The sequence below is a fragment of the Pundamilia nyererei genome, unplaced genomic scaffold (assembly GCF_000239375.1).
Source record: "Pundamilia nyererei isolate P.nyererei 1_Seehausen unplaced genomic scaffold, PunNye1.0 scaffold00012, whole genome shotgun sequence".
NCBI classification, from domain to species: Eukaryota; Metazoa; Chordata; class Actinopteri; order Cichliformes; family Cichlidae; genus Pundamilia; species Pundamilia nyererei.
This window is the reverse complement of record NW_005187413.1, coordinates 3,383,928-3,389,927: the sequence shown is the minus strand read 5'-3', so window position 1 is coordinate 3,389,927 and position 6,000 is coordinate 3,383,928. Positions and strand designations below refer to the sequence as shown.

General features: G+C 39.9%; 1 protein-coding gene across 2 annotated transcripts in view; it reads right to left on the bottom strand.

Moving 5' to 3' along the window:
* The window catches only part of LOC102206996 (SLIT-ROBO Rho GTPase-activating protein 3-like), a 36,372-nt gene that overhangs the window by 29,171 nt on the left and 1,201 nt on the right, over positions 1–6,000 (bottom strand). The gene's annotated exons all lie outside the window — the stretch shown is intronic.

Here is a 6,000-nt window from a genome sequence, read left to right as displayed (position 1 = left end):
GGGGGGGGGGGGGGGGACCAAATGCTGGGGTAGCACACGTGTATATGAGATGCAAGTCTGATGATTACAGCAGACAGCAGAGAAAATATAAAATAGGTCAGCTTCTCAAAATGCATTGTGCTGAGCGAGCCTTAAGAGAAGTTTGACTTGAGAAAACAAATCATAGGCATTCTTACAATTATAAGATTACTGTGGTTTCTTTTCATGACATCTGGAAAGTCTGATTCTGTTCATTGAAAATGAGAATTAGGGATAAATGTATTTCAGTCCTTTTTTATAAATACAGCTGGGACAATATTGGATGTTTGATAGAGAAGCAATATTAGTACAAGCTTTAGATTTTTATATTGAGTATGTCGGTCAATTTTCAGGAGGTATTCAGACATGTTTTTCTACTCTAAAGCTAATATAATTATTTACCTTCCTGAACTTCTTCTCTGTGGCCATATTTTAATGACTTACCCCCACCACGACCAGACAGTCCCTACTGGTATTCCAACTGGTTATTCCTGAATACCTCTGGGATTTCAGGTAATAAAAACATCAAATAAAACAGTAAAATCCCCTTTACAGTCTTACATTAACACTAAAAAGGAAAACAAATCACATTCAATGTCTTCCACGTACAGTTTATGGCAAGGCTGTCATAAATCCGAAGGTTAAGAGGCTGCTGGCTGTGAACCATATATCATGTCAGGACTGAGGGCTGTGTTTAAATACCCTGCTACTGCCAATGCGCATACAAAAAAGCAGCAAGCATCCATAGGAGTTGGCTAGAACGGATGCTGAAAACAGTAAACAGCTCTTATGTAGCACTTTTATGTTTCGTTAAATCTTAATCATAGCCTCCTTGTAACTATCCCTCTGTATTGCAGAATTTTGCTGAGGAAATTTTTAGTGCTGCGTAATTTTGCTGAAAGCAGATAAACAACCATGTTAACTTCCTGCCCAGACTTCTCCTGCATTATCACAGATCTCAGAGAGAGCAGTAGTTATTTTACCATACACCACGCTGAACTGAATCACTGGTAAATTTACATCTCTGGATTAATCAGTCATAGAACTACAAAGGGGGCGGGGTAAACAACGCTTCTCTTTGTACAAGACAACAAGATACAGCTGAGATGGCTGAAGATTCCACTATGACATTCTGTTACAACCATGCATAAGATCCTGAGGACTGAAAGACACTTTGTATAAATGTATCAATGGAAAAGATTGCTCAGCAGAAGAAAAGGCCATTTGTTAGCATCTAAATGGTGCTCCTGTATCTAGAATAAAAGGTTTTTCTTTTTCTTTTTAATCCTCCCCCAAATGACTGTGTGCGAAAAATGTGAATGAGTGAGAGAGAGTGAGAAAATCTGTGTAAATATGTAGTCCCTTGCTATCTGGAGATGTACCCCTCATGGTCCCCACAGTTGCCCAGTTGCCTGGTTACATGCCTCTGGAGGCATTTCAATGAGAGCAGGCCAGTTCCCTGTTCTGACAGTTGCAGCAGTCAGTCTGTTTAGCATAATGGCCAAGGACAAGGGCAACTTACTCTGCTTCGAAATACTCAACAAACAGTCTGTGATGATGAATGAGACAGCAATCGGGTTCAGAACAGAAGGAATGGTTATGTGCTAAAATAGACCACTGAACAGCACAATTTGTGGGCCTCTGTGACTGAAATAATTTTAATCGTATGGGGAGAGTTTAAAAGAGCGAGCAAACAATATAATGAGTTGATGTAAATTGATTTCACTGCACAAATTTATAAAGGAAACATCAAACAGACTTGTGATATTTGCACTTGCTCTCCTGTGAGCATGTTATTTTTAGAACTTAAACTGTTACTAGGGACTGTGCAATACTGCAGTACTTTCGATGAATCATTCAAGCCTTTGCAGTGTAATGCATAATTACACAGAGCTAGCAAGGAGTTCAAGTGAATTATATACATTGAAAAAAGCGTCAAAAGCTCTCTAAATCTGACACTTTTCTATCTTTTCACTGGTGACACAAGAGCCATAAAATACTGAGCCAGACATGCTTCCTCTGCATGTGAACAGTGTGCAGCCAAAGTGAATAAAATGTTCCACACCTAAAGGCTTGTGGAAATTCACTAATAGGACATTTGTAGCTATTCCCCTTCTAAACCATATGGTTAACATCCAGAGACGCAGTGGTAACTTTACCAAGCATTTTCAGCAAAAAATAATTGCTTACAGAGACTTAGATGGTAACCCTGCAGCTTAATTAAATAAAGAGAACTTGTATAATTGCTTGCATCATAGAGGAAGTACAAAGTACGCAGACAGCAAACCCAACCTGAATTTGGGGGCATCTTTGCTTGTTGCCTTGTAGCTCTACAAATTATTTCTAATTTATGGTATCGCAATGGTGTCTATTTGTGTATGCATTTGCTTTCTGAGATGGTGTTTTTAACCAATGCAGACTTGCTCCCCAGCGGTCCTCCAAATCCCAACTGCACAGTGCTTAATGTGCATGATACTGTGCATCAGTTGAATGGAGAAATTATGGGTTAGTGGTGGTAGGTAGTGGTGGTGGTGGTAGCTTCAGACACCCTGTCTACCTGGCTGTGTTAAAAATATGTAACCTAATCAGTCTGTGGGCTCTTGCTTGAGCTGCTGAGGGCTGAATTGAAACTGAGTGTTACAAACAATTAAAGCTGTCCACTGCAACTGCAGTCTATATTTTTCATACTGTATTTTTTGCACAACTGGTGCAACCGAAGCACAATTGTGGTGTGGTGTGGTAAGAGACAATGTACATAACCGTAATAGCATAAGTACAGCAGAATGCTTTTTGGCTAACACGTGAGCCAGAACAAGGACCAACGTTTGGGGGCAACATCATTCACCATGAATGGATGAAGAGAGAAAAAAAAAGAAAAAATATAGTATGGAAATTATAGATGGTGCCTACAGTGGACACTTTGTTTCTAACACTTGTTTTCACTTCAGCTCTTTGTATGTTAAAACTCTGACTTTCTCTGTTGCTGACCAACAACAGCACGTGCAGGAGTAGCTCACAGACTGGTTGTAACACATTTTTTGTCACTGCCCCCATCTGACAACAAACACTCTGTGCAGGTAGGTGCGCATTCTGCAGCTGTGGTTGTGCATTTCGTGCCAATGCACAACCACAGCTGAACCATAATTTCCCCCTATTTGAGCTCCTGCATCACTGCAGGATAAAGGAACAAATATCACATATCACTGGCACCCACATATCCCATTCAAGCTAGCTAAGTAGTTACTGCGATGGCCAGCAGCAATCTCTGCGGTTAGTTAGCCATGCATGGCTAGTCATACAAAGTCTAACCCAGAGTGACACGTTGACATAATTTGGTACAAATCAAGGTTGTGTTCTGTGGACACGTGTCTTCCTAATGTAATAATAGCTATGGCATGACTCTATAATCTATTTGCTTGAGATTTCATTACTTCTCCTCACAGTTTGTGCAGCCAAAGGCCAAAAAACATCAGAATTCCAAGCAATTTTCACTTTAAACTGGGTAAGAAACTCAACTGTCAGCACAGCATTTAATACATGATACCAAAAAACAGGCAACAAAGATGTCGTTTCGCTGTCGCGATGCTGTGCTGTGCTGACATTTTGAGACAGCATCATTCTGTGCATTATTTCAAGCTGATGAATACCCAGAAGGGGGTATGTCTGGATGTATATCTGCAGTGAATATGGGGTCAGAAAGAGAGCTTATTCTAACACCTGTGTTGTTACAAATGCATTGTCAGTAAACACAAATGTCACAAGCGTTTCCACTTCATACTACTCTACTCTGCTTTTCATTCTGTAGTAGCATAGCAACAGCACATCTTGCAAAGGTTTTGTGTTATGGACTATTACAGCGATTAGTGCATACGACTCCAAACTGATCCAATTGCATTAAAGATAATGGGTTTTAAAACTAGAAGTCCAGAATGACACATGACAGGGGCATCCCCTCATTTAATTGTGCTTTAGTGTCAGATTAGACAGAAGCCTAGAGACACTTCGGGGTGCTCAGCTACACACTCTAGAACAACAATATTCAGCTGAATAAGGAAATACTATAAACAGTATAAAGAAAGATTTAATAATAATTAGAATTTTATAACACATTTTATGTGATTTGAAAACATAAACTCCCACGTAAATTGTAACTGAGACCTGACTGTCTGCTGAAATGTGGCATGTTGAAAAATGCCACAAAGTGCATTAGGCTTGTGTGTTGAACTGCTGTGCAATCAGCAATTCAGCATTATTGGAGGCCAGTGTCAGTGTCAGAATAAAGCTCCCACAGCTCCGAACCGATCCGAGCTCAGTTTGCAAATGAGCTTAAGATGTCAGCTTAAAAGCTTTTCCTGAAATCGAGATGATGGCGCTCTAACAACTGCAGAGCTGATGTGTAGACCGGAGGAAGAGCGTCTGAATACGAGTGCAGGAGACAAACAAACAAACAGAGATAGTGACAAGGAGAAACTCCACCACACCTCTGACTGAAAATGCTTATCATACTCTTCATTCCAGACACATGCTAATAAGCTCTTGACATTTCCTTGTAGAACAGCAATGAGGTCTAATGTGTGTATATAACAAGAAGCATTCTGGGTCAAATTTTGGGCTGATGCCAGCGTTTAAGATAAGCTCTTAACTGATAACCAGTGCAGATGATTGTGTTTGTTCATTTTGTTTTCCAAAATGTTAATAAACATCCAATAAGTCAGCTGATGTCATAAAGCTGATATATTAGCATATTCCTAGTATATGATGATAATGTCATGAAAATTAATGAGTTTAATGTCTGCTGGGGTCCAGTGTGAAATTAAAACATTCATTTAGTCTCATATCATGATATAAAAAATTTTAATTGCCTATAACAATCATAGTTTAACATTTCAAACAAAGATGAAATGATAAAAAAAAATCAATGCTGGACTTAGTTTAGGTTTAATTCTGGCAAAAAAGGGAGACTGGAGTTTAGGTGTAGAAGAAAGTGGTTTTGTGAATATGTGTGACTGGGTAAATGGGGTTAGTATAAGCTTAGCCATTTGCTCCTTTAAGCAAGCCATCCGCTATCGCTAACTTACTGTACAGATTTCAAAGAAGTGCTGATTGTCTAATCTAAATCTCATCAAGGTAAGTGTAGAGAGGCCTATATGTACAATATCTGTCCATGCAACCATTTTTTTCAACTTATCTAATTCTGGGTTGTGGGTGTTGGGCCTATCCAACCTTCATGCGGTGAGAGGCAGGCTACAAGCTGGACAGGTCGTGAGTCAATCTGTCGCACGACTAACACAGAGAAACAGACATCCATTCATGCTCACATTCACACCTATGGTCAATTTAGTATCACAAATTAACCTAACCGCATGCCTGACTTTGGACTGTGGGAGGAAGCCAGAGAATCTGAAGAGAACCCACACAGACACAGGAGAACCTCCACACGCCAAGGCCCCACGCTGGATTTAAATCCAGGACCTTCTTGCTGTGAGGCAAAAGTGCTTAGCTCCGCACTGCCTTGTCGCATAACCAAAATAGTCAAGCTTATTTTGGTGCTGCAGTGACAGAAAAATGCCTGCTACTAGACAATGTATGTGCAATATGACAAGTTAATTAGCTAAAGTATAGCCTATAGTTAATATTTATGAAACCAAACCCAAACTGGAATGTCTTACTAGGTTTGCACATATTTATCTGCCAAGCATTAGTATCTCAGTTCATTTTTGTATTTTTATTTTTTTTTCTCATTGGACTGATGAACTAGTTGAATGACCTTTCCAGTTCTACCTAGTTTGAAAAATATCAACCTATGGTATAAGGAAGCTGCCCTGTCTTTGCGGTAGCCTTACATAAAACTACTTCCCTGATAGCTGATGCACCAAGCGTTGAGACCTAGTACCGTCTAAAGTTATCTCTAAATGGCTGGGAGGATATCCCACCCATTTACAACCTGCACTGTCTGCTCCAATCCAGCAACAGTGTTCCCGC